Below are 20856 nucleotides of genomic sequence, written 5' to 3' on the forward strand. Positions count from 1 at the left end.
CCGGATGGAGAACGCTCTCGAACCAGCAGAACACTTATTTGCTCTTGGGATCACCAGAAGACCGGCACTCTCAGATCGTAGGCTTCGGACCGGGACGTAGGGGCAAATCAGATCTGAAAGATAAGAGGGAGCAAGTCCATGTATGATTTTGTACAATACTAAGAGAACCTTGAAATCACATCTATGGCTAACTGGGAGCCAATGCAGGTTAGCCAAAATCGGTGTTATGTGATCGTACTTGTTTGTCCTAGTTAAAAGCCTCGCTGCGGCATTTTGTACCAGCTGAAGTGATTTGATTCTAGACTTCGGGAGACCAGAGAGTAGTGCATTACAGTAATCGAGACGGGAGGTGACAAACGCATGAATTATAATTTCCGCATCAGACTGAGACAGTATTGAACGGATTTTAGCAATGTTACGAAGATGGAAGAAAGCGGTTCTAGTAGTTTTCTTTACATGCATTTCAAAGGATAGATCAGGGTCAAATATGACACCTAAATTTTTAACTGAGTCACTCTGTGTGATGTGACATTTGTCAATGTTCACAGCAGTTTTTGAGAAAATATCACGGCATTTAGATGGACCAATGACTAACATTTCGGTCTTTTCAGAGTTAAGACGCAAGAAATTGAGTGACATCCACTCTTTTATCTCAACGAGGCAGGCCTCCAAATTTCCACAGTTTAGTGTGTGAGATTCCTCCAACGGAAGATATAGTTGAGTGTCGTCTGCGTAGCAGTGGAAGCTGATTTTGTACTTGCGAATAATATCACCTAATGGAAGCATGTAAATACTGAAAAGAAGGGGGCCAAGCACTGAACCCTGCGGAACACCAGAAGGGAGAGGACCCACACAGAGGACTGGAAGAATGCTGCTTGGGAGGGTGGGATGGCAGAGCTATGCCCTTGCACAATAGTATTGCCTTTTACACGCTGGTTAACTACTGTTAAAAGAAAATAACTCTGAAATTGTTTAATTGATGTTGAAAATGTCAGGAAAAAATGTTAAAACGTCATATCGTCACGTCATATTGTCAGATATTAAAAAATTGTGAATATGCTTGATGGCTGTTGAGATTGTCGTGTTTGTTTTGCTGCTGTTGGTGTCGGTGGATTTGTTCAGACTGAGGACAATCGACTTTGGCCTGGACGGATCTATTGACACTAACAAAGATGTTATATAATGAAATTGTGAATATGCTTGATTGCTAATAAGATTTTCGAGAAGGTTTGTTCAAACCTCACTTTGTGTTTGCTGTTAAAAACGTCATATTGGAATATAATATTGTGAATGTGCTTAATTGCTGTTGAGATTGTCATGATTGTTTTCTGTTTTTAGTGTCAATAAATTTGTTCAAACCAAAAAAATTTGGCCTGGACGGATCTATTGACATTAACAAAGATGTTATATAATGAAATTGTGAATATGCTTGATTGCTAATAAGATTTTCGAGAAGGTTTGTTCAAACCTCACTTTGTGCTTGCTGTTAAAAACGTCATATTGGAATATAATATTGTGAATGTGCTTAATTGCTGTTGAGATTGTCATGATTGTTTTCTGTTTTTAGTGTCAATAAATTTGTTAAAAAAAATAAAAAAATAAAAAAAATAAAAAAATCTGGTGGATTTGTTCAGACCAAAGGCAATCGACTTTGACCTGGACGGATCTATTGACACTATCAAAGATGTTATATAATGAAATTGTGAATATGCTTGATTGCTATTAAGATTTTCGAGAAGGGTTGTTCAAACCTCACATTGTGTTTGCTGTTAAAAACGTCATATTGAAATATAATATTGTGAATGTGCTTAATTGCTGTTGATATTGTCATGATTGTTTTCTGTTATTAGTGTCAATAAATTTGTTCAAACCCATCCCTTTGCTGAGAACAGCACAATAATAAAGCAATAGGAATACAATATACAAAACACCCAATGTGACGGGCTAATACCCACTGTAGCGTGTTGTATAGAGTATTTCAGATTCAGATTCAGATTCAGATCTACTTTATTGTCATTCTAGTACACGTGTATACAGAACGAAATGTCGATACATCTGACCCGCACAGTTTCCTCGAATGTACAGATATAAGTAAAAGTTGTATTGTATTGTATTATGGCTACGTATAGTATTTTACCATAGTGCCGATAGTGCAAGAGGAGTAGCTAACCAGATGTGCAAAATGGGCATTCAGGTTAACAAGTCAGGTAAACAGTAACATTAACACTGTAACAATAGTGCTTTAAATAGTGCTACATAAAATACACACTGCAATAAAAGTACGGTAATATGCAATGTAGGGGGGTGTGGTTTAGTGTGGGCCTTTACTCCGCCAGGTGGAGTTAAAGAGCCTCATGGCATGAGGAAGAAAAGGTCTCTTCAGTCTGTCCGTGGTACAAGACAGTAACAGCAGTCAGTCGCTGAAGCTGCTCTTCTGTCTGGATATAATGCTGTGTAGTGGATGTGATGAATTGTCCATGATTGACCGCAGCTTTTTCAGTGCCCGTCTCTCAGCTACTGTTGTCAGGCTGTCGAGCTCTGTGCCCACAACAGAGCTCGCTTTCCTCGCCAGTTTATTGAGACGAGAGGAATCCTTCTTCATGACGCTGCCTCCCCAACATTGATAAAATTCTGAAGTTTAAAATGGAGGACTTACATTGCGTCATAAACTTGCCTTCTGGCAAAGGCTTTGATGTAAGTTTTGTAACGGCGGCTCTTTATCAAGAGTTTTGGAATCGTTTTGAGGGGGTGAGGCCCCAGTTTTCTGGATTTACAGTGGAGAAGCTGTCTGATAATGCTAACAAGATAGTTATTGTCAGGATGTTTAATGAAATGGTGAATGCTGATGACATCTGTTATTTGTTGAGTAGATATTGCTCGATAAAAGGCCAGGCTATGAAGGTGAGGGATGAGAAAAACAATTGGAATTGTGCCTGGAGGATACCCATCCAGCAATGGCAAGATCCTCAGGGCTTTCAGGGACTGAAACAACTCCCGTCGACTATATTCCTGGGGGAAAACTCTGGCTTTATCCACTATCAAGGACAACCGAAACTCTGTCATAAATGTGGTGAGCATGGGCATCTGGCTGAGGTATGTGATCGAATTTTTTGTGGAAAGTGCAGGACAATTGGACATTCCTTTGAGGAATGCACCAATAGCAGAAAATGCAATCTCTGCGGAGAAACGAACAACCTCTATAGAAACTGCCCAAAATCGTTTGCTAACAAGTTGAAAGCTAGGGAGTTAACAAAGACAACAAAGACAATGAAATGATGTCAGACAACATAGATAATTAAATTAATATATGTAACAAAGACAATGAAATGAAAAAAGACAACAAAAACAATGAAATGAATAAAGTTATGGAAATACAAAATGAAAATGAACAAGAAATGAATAAAGTTATGGAAATACCCAATGAAGATGAACAGGAAATGAATAAAATTATGGAAATACCCAATGAAGATGAACAAGAAATGCACAAAGACAATGAACAAGACAAACAAATTGAAAATACATCCCAAACCTCTGGAGGAGAGACCAAAGAATCAAATTTGAGTCAGGAAGGAACTGGAAATTCTAATTCGATTTTTCATCAAATACCTGAATTTGGACAAGACAAACAAATAGAAAAGGCAACTGTCACTCCAAAAACACATATTAATCAGGAAGGGCCTGGAAGAGAGTCCAAAATAACAAAATTGTTTGCTATGCCACTTCCGGTATTTGAAAAAGACAAACAAATCGAAAAGGCGAACGACTCCCCAAAAAACCCTACGGGCACTGGAAAGAGGGGTAAAAGTAAGACAAAATTGTGGGTGGTGAAAACACCGGAAACAAAGAGAAGAGATTTAGAAGAAAGCCGATTGCCGATGAAAAAGCCCACAAGGGAACTGTATGAAGTTGAGACGGAGGAAGTCGGGGAGGGAAAAAATCGGACCCTTTGTGGGCAGGGAAGTAAGAGACCCCTTGATAGGTCCTCTGGCTCACCCCCTAACCCAGAAAAAAGGGGAAGACCTGGAACCACAGACAGAGAGTCAGAGGATTCCAAAGTTTTCCCCGGTGAGTCTCCAAATGAGGTACTGCTCTTAAGTGATGTGTCTGACACAGGTGACACCCTCGATGATCACCAAAGAATGGACTCGGATCCCCCGGTTTTGTCCAAGTAGTTTAAATACTTTAACAATAATTATGAACATTACATTCTCTACTATCAATGTGAGAAGTGTGAGATCAAAGGTTAAGGCTCACAGCGTTTTATTGTTCAGAACGGATGTGTTTTTACTACAAGAATGCTGCATCCCCTTTCTAAAAAATTATAAACAGTGGGAAGAGATTTGGCCATATCCGTCATTATGGAGTGGCTCGAATGAAAACCGTAACGATGGGGTAGCCATTTTGATAAACAACCCTCAACTCATCCTAAAGGGGAGTACTGTGATGAGAGACGGACGCGCAATCTTAGCAAGACTTTCTTATATAGGGAATGATTTTAACCTCAATAACATACCGACAGACAACTCAGGTACGAACTCTTAGAGGACATCCAGTCGGATATGCTAGGCCATCAACCACTAATCGTGGGAGGAGATTTTAATTGCATCCTAAGTAGGAAGGATAGAAAGAGGACCGATGACGAGTTTAAAGTAGATAAAACATCAACTTTATTACAAGACATGTGCCGGACATTTAAACTGGTAGACTGTTTTAAATCCATACATCCAGGAGAGGAGGGCTTCACCTGGTTCAGTAGTGACAATGCCAGAGCCTCTCGAATAGACTACATATTTACGAGGGGTTTAGCACAGAGTGATGCAAGATTAATTCCAGTTTTTTTTTCGGATCACTTGCTACTGTCCTGCTCTTTCTCATTTCCTTCAGGTATGACTGTTGGGAAGGGTTTGTGGAAGTTAAACTGCTCCCTGCTGGAGGATGAGGCTCAAGCCGCACAATACAGGGAGCTGTACAAAGACTGGCAGACCCTTCAAGACTCGTATGATTCACAAGCACAATGGTGGGAAATGACAAAGAAACGAACACAGACCTTTTTTAAAAATGCAGGAAAAAAACAAGAAACTTAAAGAGACAGTTTCAGAATAGGGATAGTTACTCTATTGCACAAAAAAGGAGACAAAATTGACTTAAAAAACTGGCGACCCATAACGCTTTTAAACGTGGACTGTAAAATTTTCAGCAAGCTTCTAGCAACACAAATGTCTGTAGTCTTGGGAGACTTGGTTGATCCAGACCAAACCTGTGCCATTGTGGGAAGGAAGATCAGCGACAGTCTCATGCTGATCCGTGACACCATTTGTTATGCGAGAGACAGAAACATGCGACTAGCGGTCCTAAACCTAGACTTTGAAAAAGCCTTTGATCGAGTCTCGCACCAATACCTCTTCAGGGTATTGCAAAAATGTGGTTTTCCCCAAAAATACATCAAGTGGGTAGGACTGCTATACCGAGACATCTACAGCAAATTCATGATTAACGGGAATTTATCGGAAGCAATCGAGATCAACTGCGGTGTACGTCAAGGTTGCCCTATGTCTCCCCTTCTCTATGTTCTTTGCATTGAACCTTTGGCACAAATGTTAAGAAAAGATAGATTTGTCGAAGGGATCAATATCCCAGGAAGTGGGGGACAAATTACCAAGTGTGTTTTGTACATGGATGATTTTAATATTTTATGTACTGACCGCGCATCTGTTGGAAGAGCCCTTGACTTGACTGACCTGTTTGGGAAGGCGTCTGGGTCAAGGCTAAATAGAGAAAAGTCACAAGTGAAGTTTTATGGAACGTGGAAAAAGACAGAAAAGGCAGGACTCCCACTGACGGTGTTAAAGACAGACCAGAAAATCCTAGGGATAAAATTCAATGCAGATGGAGGAGGCGAGACCAACTGGGATGACGTGACAAGGAAAGTTAAGCAAAGACTTGTTTTTTGGTCACTAAGAAAACTGACAATAGAGGGGAAGGTCCTAATCATCAAAGCGATCATCCTCCCACTGCTTTTATCAATCAGTTTAGTTTTTATGCCCAAAAGAAACGTGCTGTTACAACTGGACCGAGCCCTCTTTTGCTTTGTCTGGGGCTCAAAGTGGGAAAGGATAAAAAGAGATACAATGAAAAAGAAAAAGGAAAAAGGGGGAAAGGAGTGCCTGATCTACAGCTTTTCCTGGGAAGCAAATATGTCTCTCTCCACTTCCAAAACGCTGTGGGCCCACCCAACAACCCGAAAAGTCAAGCGATGACCCGGTTCTGGATGGGCTCATATTTGCGGAAGCTAAAGCTTGTACCAAACAATCGTTTGATTCCAGTTTCATTTAACTTGCCACCAACACATCTCTTTATTCGGGATTTTTTAAAGAAGTTTGATTTAGAAACACAAGAAAGTCACACTTTACAAAACCACAGGGCCCTTATTGCTATTGTGCAAGAGCGTGCAACAGTAAGTCCTGTGCGGGGGCTTGCATTTGGCGAACCTACAACGGTTTGGAGCAACGTGAATCATCCTGCCCTCCCAAACAGACTACGAGACTTGTCATGGATGGTGGCTCATGAGGTTCTCCCAGTCAGAGCCGTAATGCACCACCGAGGAATGTCAGCGACTTCGACGTGCCCTCGACCTGGCTGTGGCGCCCAGGAGTCGGTGAGGCACCTTTTTTGTGAGTGCAGCGCTGCCGAGGACTTGTGGACAATGGCCGACCAACTAGGAAAATTCCCGGACTTGCCAGCAGGGGAGGTCCCTGATGCACAGTACGTGCTTTACGGGATGAGTCGGTCGAGGAGGTCTCGGAACGACTTTGCCAGGGATTGGCTCACTCTCGCCGCCATCAAGGACGCCATCTGGACCTCTAGAAACCTGCTGGTATGGAGGTGCAGGCAGATCCCCCCAGTGGCTGTGCTCCAAATGGCTGTAGATACCATACAATCTGTGAGCGGCGGGCCTAGGACGCAACCATAAAGAAGAATCGTCTGCACCCACCCGGAGTGGGGAACCGGGGCTACACTGTGGGGGTCCCGGAAGCAACGGCCTGGGTTGTGGAAAGTAGAAGTAAGAAGGGAGAGGACCCACAAAGAGGACTGGAGGATGCTGCTTGGGAGGGTGGGATGACAGAGCTATGCCCTTGCACAATAGTTTTGCCCTTTACACTTTGGTTAACTACTATTAAAAGATAATAACTCTGAAATTGTTTAATTGATGTTGAAAATGTCAGAAAAAAGTGTTAAAATATCGTCATGTCATATTGTCAGATATAACAAAATTGTGAAAATGCTTGATGGCTGTTGAGATCGTCGTATTTGTTTTGCTGCTGTTGGTGTCGGTGGATTTGTTCAAAACAAAGACAATCGACTTTGGCCTGGACGAATCTATTGACACTAACAAAGATGTTATACAACGAAATTGTGAATACGCTTGATTGCTATTAAGATTTTAGAGAAGGGTTGTTCAAACCTCACATTGTGTTTGCTGTTAAACGTCATATTGAAATATAATATTGTGAATGTGCTTGATTGCTGTTGAGATTGACAAGATTGTTTTCTGTTATTAGTGTCAATGAATTTGTTCAAACCATTAATTGCTGTTAAAAATGTTGAAAAAATTGTTAAAATGTCATATTGTCAGATATAACGAAATTGTGAATATGCCTAATTGCTGCTAAAATTATCGAGAAAAATTGTTCAAACCTCACATTGTTTATTTGTTGTTAATAGTGTCAATAAAATTGTTTAAACCCAAAAAAATGGATAATGAATAACGAAGATAGAACAATAACCCTTAAACCCCCCCCCTCCTGTAACCAACTATGCAGTTACAATCGTGTTCAAGATTTGTGAACAATCTATGAAGAGCCATGATCTTTGATTTTTGCAATCCGGAGATGGAATAAGAGCTTGCTCTGTCCACTCCACGCATCGGCCCGGTATTGCAGTACCTCCGGGAACGGTGCATTCGCAATGATCGCAGCAAGGCTTTAAGGCTAGGACCTTAGCTTGGCCTTTTGGCTGAGAGTAAGTGTCCCGGCTCCTAGGCTTTGTAGCGCATTATGAACTGACCGATAATGGATAATGAATAACGAATATAGAACAATAACCCTTAAAAATCCCCTCCTGTGGTTCTGATATAACTGGGAGGAGACGGTTATGCTTTGTCCACTCCACGCATCGGCCCGGTATTGCAGTACCTCCAGTAACGGTGCATTCGCAATGATCGCAGCAAGGCTTTAAGGCTAGGACCTTACCTTGGCCTTTTGGCTGAGAGTAAGAGTCCCGGCTCCTAGGCTTTGTAGCGTATTATGAACTGACCGATAACGGATAATGGATAATGAATAAAGAAGATAGAACAATAACCCTTAAACCCCCCCCCCCCCCCCCCCCCCCCCCACCCCCTGGTCAGTTGTGGTTCTGATCTTGTATACGATCACTGGCCTGGTATTGTAGTACCTCCGGGATCGGTGCATTCGCAATGATCGCAGCACGGCTTTGGGGCTAGGACCTTAGCTTGGCCTTTTGGCTGAGAGTAAGTGTCCCGGCTCCTAGACTTTGTAGCGTATTATGAACTTGCCAATGATGGATAATGAATAAAGAAGATACAACAATAACCCTTAAAAAATCCACCCCCTAACCCCCCACCCCCTCGCTTCTTTAGCTTGGCCTTTTGGCTGAGAGTAAGAGTCCCGGCTCCTTGGCTTTGTAGCGTTTTATGAACTGACTGATAACGGATAATGGATGATTAATAGAAAAAATAGAACAATAACCCTTAACCCCCCCAATAGTTACTAAATACTGAATTGTGGCATTCATACAAGTTAGTAAAAACACAGCACTATGAACAGCAAATTTTAGGCAAAAACTGCAAGTCTTTACTACTCTGCATAAAATCTGATTTGAAATAAGATATTCTTGTCTGGACATTTTGCAAAGGATGTTTTTTTTAAAAATTCAACAAAAATATATTAAACCCTTCAATGTTCCACCGGTCTGCCGTCAGACTGTTGATAAAGTCTTGTCTTTACGATGTCACTAGTCACTGAAATACTTTGTTATAAAATTGGAAAGCCTAAACTAATCACAGAATCTCAGAAAGTTAGGGTTAGGGTTAGTATGAATGGGGATGTGTTTTACTCTTGATTTTGATTGTCTATTTGTTATGCAAGCCATCAAACAAAACTTCCGAGCTCAAAAACAACGCTTCTTTGATATATTCGCATTAAGTAAAAGATTTTCCATGCTTTGCTATATAGTGAGCAATGGCGCTTTTAGAAGTGACAGTGGTTTTCAGGATCTGTGTTTGTTTGCCGTAACCTGGACACAGCGCGTTTCAATGTCACCGCCTTGTCAGACTCGTCCTTGAATTCATGTTCATGATTCGTTACGTATTGACGTTTAATACTTGATGTGCGAGGTACAACACTCTCAAGGCATAATGCACAAAGAGCATGGTCATTTTTTGCACAAGGCCCCAGTCATTTGCCCATGCTGGCTGAAAAGAACAACATTTTTTGCTGGAAAAGCCGCCATGATTCATTCGGTTATCGCGCGCCTGTGTTTCGTTGGCTGGGTTACAACACAGATCTCTTCCCCTCTCCTCGGCACCGCACAGACACACGCTCACAAACGGAGCAGAGGAGGAGGGGCGTGACCGTAAAGCCTCTAAACAACACGCCGCACAACTGAAAATGTCTAAATTTCAGGTAAATGCGCGAAAAACAAAAAATCATTATTATTTTGCCGTGCGCTCGCGTGCCACTGGGTAACCCCTCACGTGCCACTGCTGTATTTACTCGTCATCATTCATGCAATGTTTGTGTTGCGTCTTCTACAAGCCACGTGAACTCTTTCCACGATGCTTTTAATGTACGTTTACGTTTTGCAGCGTCATAAATTTTAGCTTCTTTTGAATCTTTCTTCTGGGACTGAGGTTTTGGCTTGATTCCTAACCACTTATCCATTTTTCTTGTGTTCTCTGTTGTGTGTATTTTAGAAAATGAAATGCAAATGCACGACCTTATAACGCTCGGGAGAGTCCGGAAGCACGAAGTTATTTGATGCAGGCTTCTGATCGGTTGCCGAGTATGCAAATTGCCAAATGAACCGAAATTTCCAAACCGAACAAAGATTTTGAAATCGGAATAAAGCAAAAGTTTGATTTAAAAAAAAACAACCTTTTTTTCCCTTGAAAAAGTTGTCGGCCACCCGGGCGGAGATGTTTTGTAAGTTGTACGCCCGACGTAAAAGATGCACGCCCCGGGCATCCGGGCAGACGTTATTTTAGACACTGGTCTAACAAGATGGTCAGTAGGGTCAAACGAACTACTTGCTTTCTTGATCCGTTTCTGGCTTTACTGGTGAAAGATCTGTTTGGGATCTCATGACCTTCAGTTTTAAATATGATTAATATATCGCTATCCTGGGGTATTGTTCCTGTAGCCTTTGAGTCTGCTGTCATTAAACCCACGCTTAAGCAACCTAACCTTGACCTGGAAAGTGTAGGTAATTATAGGCGAGTGTCATATCTGCCATTTTTTGCAAAATTACTTGAAAAGGTCGTTGCAATGCAGCTTTATGACTTTATGCCGGAAATTAATCTTTGAGACTGTCCAGTGAGCATTTAGAGAAAATCACTCTCCTGAGATAGCCCAGGCTAAAGTAACCAATGATCACCTCTTTGCAAAAGATTCTGGTGCCTTGTCAATGTTACTGCTGCTGGATCTCAGTGCTGCTTTTGATACTGTGGCCCAAAACATGGTATTTGTTCGTCTGGAATGCATCGGTATCTTGGGGACTGTACTCTCGTGGTTTAGGTCCTACCTGTCAGACAGGACGCAATGCGTTAACTACGGCAATCTGACCTCTAGCCATTTTGATGTCCCCTGTGGCGTTCCATGGGGCTCTGTATTTAGCCCCCTTCTCTTTAGTATTTATATGCTTCCGCTAGGTGATATTATCTGCAAGTATAATAGTTTCCATTGCTATGCAAATGACACTCAACGGTTAAATTGTAGAAATCTGGAGGCCTGGCTTACTGAGATTCAAAGATGGATGTCACTTAATTTTTTGCGCCTTAACCCAGGTGTTTGGGCATTTGGGTTGGCCATGGTCCAAAAAATGTTGTGTGTGTTTTTGCTCCGTTTTCCCTTTTTATTTTCTTTGTTTTTGTATGTGTTTGTCTTGCTGTCGGTCTCCCCTCTAGAGGGATATGACCAGGATAGGTAGATAGATAAACCCAGAAAAAAACTGAAATGTTGATTGTTGGTCCAGCTCATTGTCGTGAGTTGTTTTCAAACACTGCCCTGAACCTAGACAAATGTAATATCACCCATAGTGATTCGGTCAAAAATCTACATGTTATATTTTATCCCAATCTGTCAGTTACACATGAAAAATATGACCTTACACCTCCGTAATATTGCAAAGATTTGTTCGATGCTGTCCCAATTAGATGCAGAGGTTCTAATTCATGCGTTTATTAATTCTTGGCTTGATTTACTGTCATGTATTGCTTTCTGGTCTCCCGATGTCTAGCATCTAATGTTTGCTGCTGGTTCAGAATGCGGCAGCGAGACCCTTGACTAAGACAAAAAAGTTTGTGCATATTACTCCTGTAATGGCCAACTTGCACTGGCTCCCAGTCCACCTAAGATGTGACTTTAAGGTTCTTTTACTAACATACAAATATTTGCATGGACTTGTGCCCTCTTATCTCTCAGATTTGGTTTCTCCCTATGTTACTGCACAGAGCCTCCGCTCTGAAAATGCCGGTCTACTTGTGACTCCGAGAGCCAAAAAGAAGTCTGCAGGCTCGAGAGCGATCTCCAATCCGGGTCGCGGTGCTGTGGAATGCTCTGCGCCTCCAGAAATAAGATCTGCAACCTCAGTGGAAATTTTTAAATCTAGACTTAAGACACATTTCTATTCAAAAGCGTACGATTGATGCCCACCTCATATTTTGTATTGTCCTGTCTTTTTCTGAATGTTTGGCCGGTGGTGACACTTGGGAGAAGGACGATTTGAGATGAGTCAGCGAACCACCGTCTTACCTAAAGCATGTCAACACCTGCATTGACCAGCCGGCAGAGATAGGAAGCTGCGTCGTCGCTGTTATGGACTTTTTAGACAAATTTCGACATGTTATCTATTGTTCTCTTTTATTGATGTTTACTATGTTTGTATACTGTTACCCAGTGCTAAATCTATTACACCCTGGTCATCCTGAAAGGGGGATTACCACCCTTTTCAAGGTTTCTTTTTTCCTCACGCTGAGGTTTTGAGTTTTTCCCTGCCCACATGTTGGTTTAAAATCAGGCGACGGTGAAATTATAACCCTGTGCAGTCCTTTGAGACATTTTTGTGATTAAGGGCTATACAATTAAATGTGACTTGACTGACTTGATTTGACATGTTCTGTATTTTATTTTGTTTCTTTAAGAATCTAGCTCTGATATTGTTCAGTCTCAATGGAAGAGGTGACAATCTTAAATCGTGTCAATGTTCAGTTCGATGTTTTTAGCTGTTAGGAACGCCACCACCAGTTCTTCCGCACTTTGCCGCCAACTCGCTGTGGTTCACCTCGTTGCAGAGGCTGGTAGCTGCTGCCTTTTGCATACGAGCGGGGTTTGATCTTCAGCCCAGTCACAATGAAATAATTCATTCTTAAATACTGCTCCAGGTCGAGCTCGGTTATTTTTCCGTCTCTTTCCACAGCACGCATCCTCAGCTCTTTCCCCTTCATCAACAGATCAAGTATCATATATTTTTTTATAAAAGTCATTTAATTTGTTTACAAGAAAGTCCAGTGATTTTTTTAATATCCTGCGTCTCGTCCGATTATCTTCTTGTTTTTTTTTACCTCACTGTGAGAGTGTGACACTGGAGTGTCATGTCCAATTTCGTTGTCACAATATGTTAACCCATTTTGTAACAATGACAATAAAGGTATATTCTATTCTATACAATGTTTATTTGGCCACTTAATCTTTGCAATTTGACACATTGAGTGTGTCAGCGGTTAAGCCAGTTAACTAGGCCTACGCCCACTTGATCAAGTAATTTGTATATATTTTAAACAACATGAGGCTCACCTAGAGGAATCTATGATTGTCCCTCATCTTATGGCTAAACAAAAAACTTGTTAATGTCTGGGCAAAATAGGATAAGAAAAAATGTGTAGCTTAGTCACTTTGAGTCTGTGTAGTTTCTGTTTTTCCTTGTGCTTTGAAGCACTTGTTTTCGGTTGTACTACCTAATACAGCTACATCTAGGGGTCAAAAAATACCCAGCAATCACAAAAGCAGTGGTATTGATATGAAATACTGTAAATCACCACATTACGATATGAGTGTTACACTAAACTAAATTTAAAACCCATATCTTTCATTTGATCTTTTTACTCGCCGATACGATACCTTAAAATAGTACAGAATCTGCATTGGAACAATGCTAGTTATTTTTTAGTGTAATTAGATGGCTAACAGAAGTGTATTATACATTAAACTTCTGTCTCAATTACCATGTTTGATGTGCTTTATCATTGCCAGTGTTAGGAATGACGCCGTTATAAATAACGCTGTTACCAAACAGCGTTCAAAGATGTAAAGATATTCCCTGACTGAAGACTCCTATTACCCCCCACAGTTTCTCCTTTGTTAATGACAAATGTGACTTTCTCTTGTCAACAATGTCCTTTATTCTTTCGTTTGATACAACTTTCCTTGTCATATAAATAAACATAGTTAGTTAGTATCAAACCACTTGCATTATTTATTTGTGTCTACTATTTTCCTTCTGGACTGATCAATCATTACCTATATCAATTACAGTAATAGAAAAACGACCATTTAAAGCTAAAATTAAAATATGTTTTGAGTATTTCGTACTTCATGATAAATGCAAGGCATAATATGAGACTATTTGTGTTGGAAACAGTAAGAATTTACCTGCTGACCAAATTGGTAACCACCGAACTAGATTCTGAATTATATAAATATGATTTAGACCAATTTCTCTACAGCCTCTTCCACAACGTCATCATTACTGATGGTCAAGTACAAATCAGCTGGTTGTTTCATGTTAAAGCTATGTCAGCGTGTGCATTCTTCTTATGCGTAAGAAAGAAAAGCAGGGCATTCTCGGTTGGCCTTTCAACATATTTATTCACGCACAATACGCTAACGTGAACACGGCTATCATTTTTACCTTACACGAGAGCCATCTAAAAATTAAACAAAGCAATGTGTTCTGTTGTGTACACAATGGAGAACATCCTACCGTAATATCACGGGTAAGAGCGCTATTAAATTAGCAATACACAGTGTTCATTTTACCTCTGAAAAGTGATGGGTCCCGGGGACTCGCATGTTTAAAAATCTATGGGTCCCAACAGATATCTATGGGTCCCCAAAATTTAGTCTCATATTGAAATTGTAAATCGGCGACAAATATATAATGTAAATCTATATATTCATTCCGTTTTAATCACCACCGTTTATTGATAATACAAATCAGTTATCACTTCAAGAGTTTTCAGTTCACAACAATATTGTACATTATACAAGATAATATTGCTGAAATAATTATATTAATCTATATTTTCATTCAGTTTTATTCATGACAGTTAATTGGTAATACGAAGCGGTTATCACTTCAGATTTTTCAGTTCACAATATTGTACATTATACAAAATAATCTTGCTGAAATATGAATCTATATTTTCATTCAAATTTAATCATCACAGTTAATTTGTAATACAAATCAGTTATCACTTCAAGAGTTTTAAGTTCACAAAAATATTGTACATTATACAAAATAATATTGCTGAAATATTAGTCTATATATTCATGCAGTTTTAATCATCACAGTTGATTGGTAATACAAGGCAGTTATGACTTCAGGTTTTCAGTTCATATATTCTTCGTTTGCTGTCCCGCCACAGTTGTAATGCCTTCTTAAGGTCCAATTGCAGCAACGGAATTTCCATAGCTAATTTGTGGTTTTCATTGTCGTGGTGCCGATCAAATGTGCTCTTCTGAAAGTTAGTATTGTGAAATTATTTATGCAATCCAGTTTTTTTGTCACGCTGGGTACGCACAACACAGAACATGTAGCCTCTATTATCATCCTCATAGCGTAACCAGGAATATAATTGAGTCCTTTTTGGCAGAAAAGTAATTTTCTTGCTAGAAGTATTCTTTTGTTTATTTTCTTTCGTCGAATCGTTCGCTTCAACACACGTGCTTTCCTTGCCGGAATTATTGCCGTTGTTATCACTCTCTGCATTATGTTTTGACTTATACTGACACTGATGAATGACCAATTTTGTGTTGATTGTTAAATAATACTGTTTTTTCGGAGGCATACTTAACCTTCACTCAACGACAAGCACCACAACAATGACGTAATCTGGAAGCAACGAAATCTCGTTTGCCGAGATCGGCTTGCAGACGAAATCTCGAACCGCGAGACCAAAACAACAATGGCGGATCTGCCTGACGAAAAGTTTGGAGTGCGATAAATCTTTGTTAAAAAAAAAAGTAATCGGGTAATAATGTCAATTTTGTGTCAAAAAAGTTGCGTCCCGGGGACGCACGTTGATTCAACACTATGCGTCCCCAGCAAAAATGATGCGTCGAGGACGCGGGCAAACGAGAACACTGAATACTTAACATCTAATTTGGGAGAACCAGTGTATACAGTGGGACCTCGGTTATCGCGGTTAATGGGGACCAAAACCACCCGCAATAAGTGAAAATCTGCGAAGTAGCTGCGCACCTTAAAAAAAAAAAAATTCTCATCTCATCTCATCTCATCAGCCGTACCGCTTATCCTCATCAGGGTCGCGGGGGGGCTGGAGCCCATCCCAGCCATCTCCGGGCAGTGGGCAGGGGACACCCTGAACTGGTTGCCAGCCAATCGCAGGGCACACAGGGACAGACAACTCATTCGCTCATTCACACCTAGGGACAATTTGGACCGGCCAATTCACCTGAAATGCATGTTTTTGGAACGTGGGAGGAAACCGGAGTGCCCGGAGGAAACCCACGCAAGCACGGGGAGAACTTTATTTATAAAATTATTTTATTCTATATTATTATTTTTTAGACCTGTGAAGCTCTAAACCCGCGAACGTGGAACCACGAAGTAGCGACACCCCTTAAAAATGCTTTAAAAAGTATATATATAAATAAATAGATAATTATTTTTTTTATTTTATTTTTTTTTTAGGCCCGCAAAGCTCTGAATCCGCGAACGTCAAAGCTCGAAGTAGCGAGGTCCCACTGTAGTTCTTTTTCAGTAGTTCCTGCATCTTTAAACCCTATTTTTTTCCAAAAGTGCTGCTCTTTCCTCACTGAGAAAGATTTTTGTCAGGTATCATAGACAGAGGGAGAGAGATGGAGAGGGGAGGGGATAGAAATTGATAGGGAGCGGAGGGAGTGAGAGAGGTAGAAAGGGGATTGGATAGTCACTTTATATTGTCGTACTGTTGACTTTTGTTGTGCACAAAATAGTTGAGGTGCAGTTACTTATTTTTACTTGTCTAGTCGTCTCATGTTGTGAGAGATTGATTGATTGATTTTACGCTGAAGTGTTAAACACACTTTATTTATGATCTGTTTCCTTCTGTTGCGTGATAATACTTGAAGTACAGTAGCATATGTCTACTTGAGCAGATGTCTGACTACAGATTGTGAAATCTATATTGTCTTACAATTGATTTTTGTGGTGAACAGCAGGCTGTCCACTTGACCAGTTGTCTCAGACTGTGAGAGTTAAATTTAGTTTATTAAACTCACTTTATATTGTTTCCTGCAGATTGTTATTTTATTATACTGTCCGTTTGGGTTTCCGGTTGGACAAGTGAGCTGAGAAGAGGCAGGTCGGGGTAGCTCCCGTTACACATCGTTTAAGCCCGCAAATTTATGGTTACTAGGTTTTTTATGGTTTTTACTAGGTAGGGATTGCAAACAGGGATGTGTATTGAGCCCTTTGTTGTTTGCTTTAGCTCTGGAGCCCCTCTCACAAACAATTAGAGAAGACCCTGCCATACATGGCTATAACACAGAACATACTTGCAAAAAGTTTTCCTTGTACGCAGGTGACATTCTTCTGTACTGTATGTAACCCGACCTGAAACTACAATTCCACATATTTTGGAACTACCGTAAATTCCGGACTATAAGCCGCTACTTTTCCCCCAAACTTTCAACCCTGCGGCTTATTCAGTGATTCGGCCAATTTATGTAATTTTTCTAATGGCCGCCAGCGGCGCTCGAGTACAAAAGGTAAGATTTAGACCGGTGGAGTATATGCGCCAAGGAAGACTGCAACTTCACTAAAACTGGCCGCATGCGAAAGGCAACTTTTTCACAAGTCTGCCAGTGGATCCTGACAGCGTGGGGCAGCATCAAAAAATCCACCGTCACCAACGGGTTCCGAAAAGCCGGTGTAATGCCGAGAAATGCAGAGAATTGCATCCCCTGTCGCTGGAGCGCGCACACGTCACTCCCGCTACTACAATCACTTTTACCTCGTTTTATCTCACTTTTATATCACTTTTCGGGAATGTAATGGCGAAAATATATCCAAGACCACTTCGTCTTGCATTTGTTGGGAATGTAATACAACTTAAACCATTCTGTCTTGTATTTATTGTGAATGTAATCGAACAGTAATGCACACCGTATATATACCACTTTTGAGCATGTAACGTGTTTATTTTGGCTTTTTCGACTCAAATCGCTCGTATTTAAACTGTTATGCCCTCTCCCATAAAGCTTATTTTGCTGAAATCATCAACAGATATAAAAGTGAGATAAAACAAGGTACGTAAAAGTGGTTGTAGTAGCGGGAGTGACGTGTGTGCGCTCCCGCGACAGGGGATGCAATTCTCGGCATTTCTTGGCATAACACCGGCTGCGGGAGCGTGGGACGACGTCTATATGACAAAGTTTCCTTCCGACACTGAGGAAGACGACTTTGATGGCTTCAGTTCTAAGGAGGAAGATGAGGACGGTTTACCGTGATTTTTACAAGTACGGTATGTTTTTTTTAACAGACCCGTTTACTGTGTTGCGAGCGTATTCAACTTATGAACCATCATCCGGGAACTAACTTGTTCATAAGTCGGGCAGCGTCTGTAATGCCCTTGCGTGTCGTCACAGATGCACACGGTCACTGATGAGATCCGATCACCAATTTTGAGGCACCCTTTCACTATAAAAAAATGTCTCTTGATCAAAATACAGGGCAGCCAGTCTGACATCTGACCATTTCTGACACATGGGTCACCACCAGTGTTGGGCACGTTACTTGAAAAAAGTAATTATAGTTACTCACTACTTCTTCGAAAGAGTAACTGACTTAGTAACTGAATTACTCTAGTTACCAAGAAAAGTAACAATTTCTGAACTTCTAAAATAAGTTTTTGTATGTCAAAGAGTTTGAAATCTTCTGCCCTAAAATTTGTCGCTTTGCCGAAGTTTGCAATTGAAACTGTCGCTTGTTTTTTTCTTTTTATGGGACTCAACCATTTCCAAAGTACCTCCAAACAGCTGAAGTGCCCCCCTGGCCGTTGTCTTTTTCGCTTATTTGGTTTTGTTTGGTTAATGGAGTCAGATAACTAATTTGAACAATTTGGTGAACGATACATTTTTAATATTCAAAATCTAACAATACATATGCACGGAATGACTTAAAAAAGGGGGGTAAATGAAAAAAAAATACGATAACAAAAGGAAAAAGAGAGATGTTTTTAAATTTTTGTATAAACACATTAACACTGAAAAACATAAGAAAATAGAATTACTATATTTATAAATCTACATCAAAGATAAAATACAAAACAATTTCAACTTTTTATGCTCAACAAATTTAAAGTCTACAACACGGAATCTCCAAAAAATGCGCAGTAACCAATCACAAGAGAAAAACGGGGTCTCAGAGGGAACCATCTGTTGATTAATGACTAGCGGGCTCATTGAGATGTTTCGATTGCGAATGACACAAATCTGGGTGCTCAAACTTTTCGCAAAACAGCATATATATTGTTCATTGGGGATAAAATAATTATATATATATATATATATATATATATATATATATATATATATATATATATATATTATATCATTTTATCCCTCTCGGGCTTCCATAACATACAAGTAAACTTTTGACATGATAAATACTGAGATAAATCTTTTTTCAATATTTTATTTAAAACTTTTAAAAAATTGAAACTTGGGATGAAAGCAAATGAAATGATCTGAAATAATCTGCATTTATATAGCGCTTTTCAAGTCAATGACTTCCCAAAGCGCTTTACAGTGTGCTTCACATTTCCCAATAGCGGCCTTGTATTGCAGCCATGTAAGACACTAACCTGCTTATTGGGGATGTTAGGGGTTCAGTGTCTTACCCAAGGACACTTCGACATGTAACACGGACAAGCCGGGATTCGAACTGGGATCCCTTGATCCCAACACGAGCGCTGTACCTCCTGAGCTACTGCCGCCCCAAAGCATTACATGATTGCCAGGTTTTAGTAACATTTATTTAAATGTCATTTTATTTTGGCATTCTTGGGCTTCGGTAGAACACAAGTTAGCCCAAATCATATCATTTATATAATTTTGTCCCTCTCTAGATTCCATAACATACAAGTAAACTTTTGACATGATATATCCCAAAACATGTTTCATTTTTTACATGCATACTTTTCAAACTTTGTTTTACTTGAAGCAAGGAAGTGTGAGAGCATTACATAGTTGCTTGTTTTAGTAAAATTGATATCTAATTAAACGTCATTTTATTTTTTCCCTCTTGGCCTTCCAAAAGGACAAATGAACATTTGAAACAATAAGTTTAAATTATATCATTTTTTTCACCTTTTAAAAAGAAACATAAAAATGAAATGTTTTTTTGTTTTGTTTTGTATTTTTGTTATTGTTTTTTTAGGGATACTTAAATTCTTTAAACATTATTATATTTACTTTGTGGCACTTTTGGCTTTCCTTAGAAATCAACTGAAAAATAAATTGTAACTTATTAAAATACGATAAATCTACAACAATTAAATTTAGTTTTCAAAAAAATTGTTTCCAGTTGATTTTTTTTATTTGTTTGTCTCATTGTTCGTTCGTTTATTTCATTTCTGAGAGGTTTTGGCGGAGGGAAAAAAAAGGTAGCGTAATGTCCCTTTAACTGGAGCGGACTTGCGGTTCGGGTCCTGAACCTGCCTGTGGAATTTAATCGTTTTTGCCCAGTTGTCTGTGCCGAAGGGGGCAGAACCTCCGAAGCGCAACAACATACCACCAAAACACAAATTGGTCCAAAAATACGGGTATTCAATCTACCAACTGGTGTCGTTTCGGAGGAAACCGACAGAACCGTACCGGAGTCTCCGTGTTCGTAACGGTAAGAAGCGGCCGCCGTAAAAAGGATCAGGTGGATCCTTCCTCTTGTTTTTCTTTCAATAGGCTTTGATGACCGCTTCCCATTCAGTTGGAACTTTGTTTTATTTATTTTATTTTAACTTTTAAGTCCGCGTTGTGTTCGTACTAAGGTGACTGTTCAAGTTGAAAAAAATAAAAAAAAAACACTGTTCGTCGTTTTCTTGTCGGCAATGCTAGCTAGCGATAGCAACTTGTTGCCAGCTATTTCGCGTTCCAGAGAGTAAATTAAATTATAAAGCAAAGTTATTACATTAAAAATTAAATTGTCTGATTACTCTTAATAACCTCACGAGTGAGGATACTTTCGACAAATCTCCCTTGTTGTCGTTTTTGTTTCAACTTTTAGTGTTTGCGTTCTCGGCAGCTTTGTTAGCTTGCTTTTATTTTTATACTAAAGCTCCTT

General features: G+C 40.0%; 1 long non-coding RNA gene and 1 pseudogene across 1 annotated transcript in view; both read left to right on the forward strand.

The window, feature by feature from the left end:
• The window catches only part of LOC148345676 (uncharacterized), a 21013-nt gene extending 8613 nt beyond the window's left edge, over window positions 1–12400 (forward strand). The window contains exon 2 of the long non-coding RNA XR_015848538.1: window positions 11747–12400. This is a non-coding gene — a long non-coding RNA (uncharacterized LOC148345676). The remainder of the gene's footprint in view (window positions 1–11746) is intronic.
• On the forward strand, window positions 7826–7965 carry LOC148345678 (U2 spliceosomal RNA; annotated as a pseudogene).
• Window positions 12401–20856: the final 8456 nt, after the last annotated feature.

The sequence above is a fragment of the Urocampus carinirostris genome, unplaced genomic scaffold, assembly GCF_059441175.1.
Source record: "Urocampus carinirostris isolate Australia breed hairy pipefish unplaced genomic scaffold, RoL_Ucar_1.0 HiC_scaffold_35, whole genome shotgun sequence".
NCBI classification, from domain to species: domain Eukaryota; kingdom Metazoa; phylum Chordata; class Actinopteri; order Syngnathiformes; family Syngnathidae; genus Urocampus; species Urocampus carinirostris.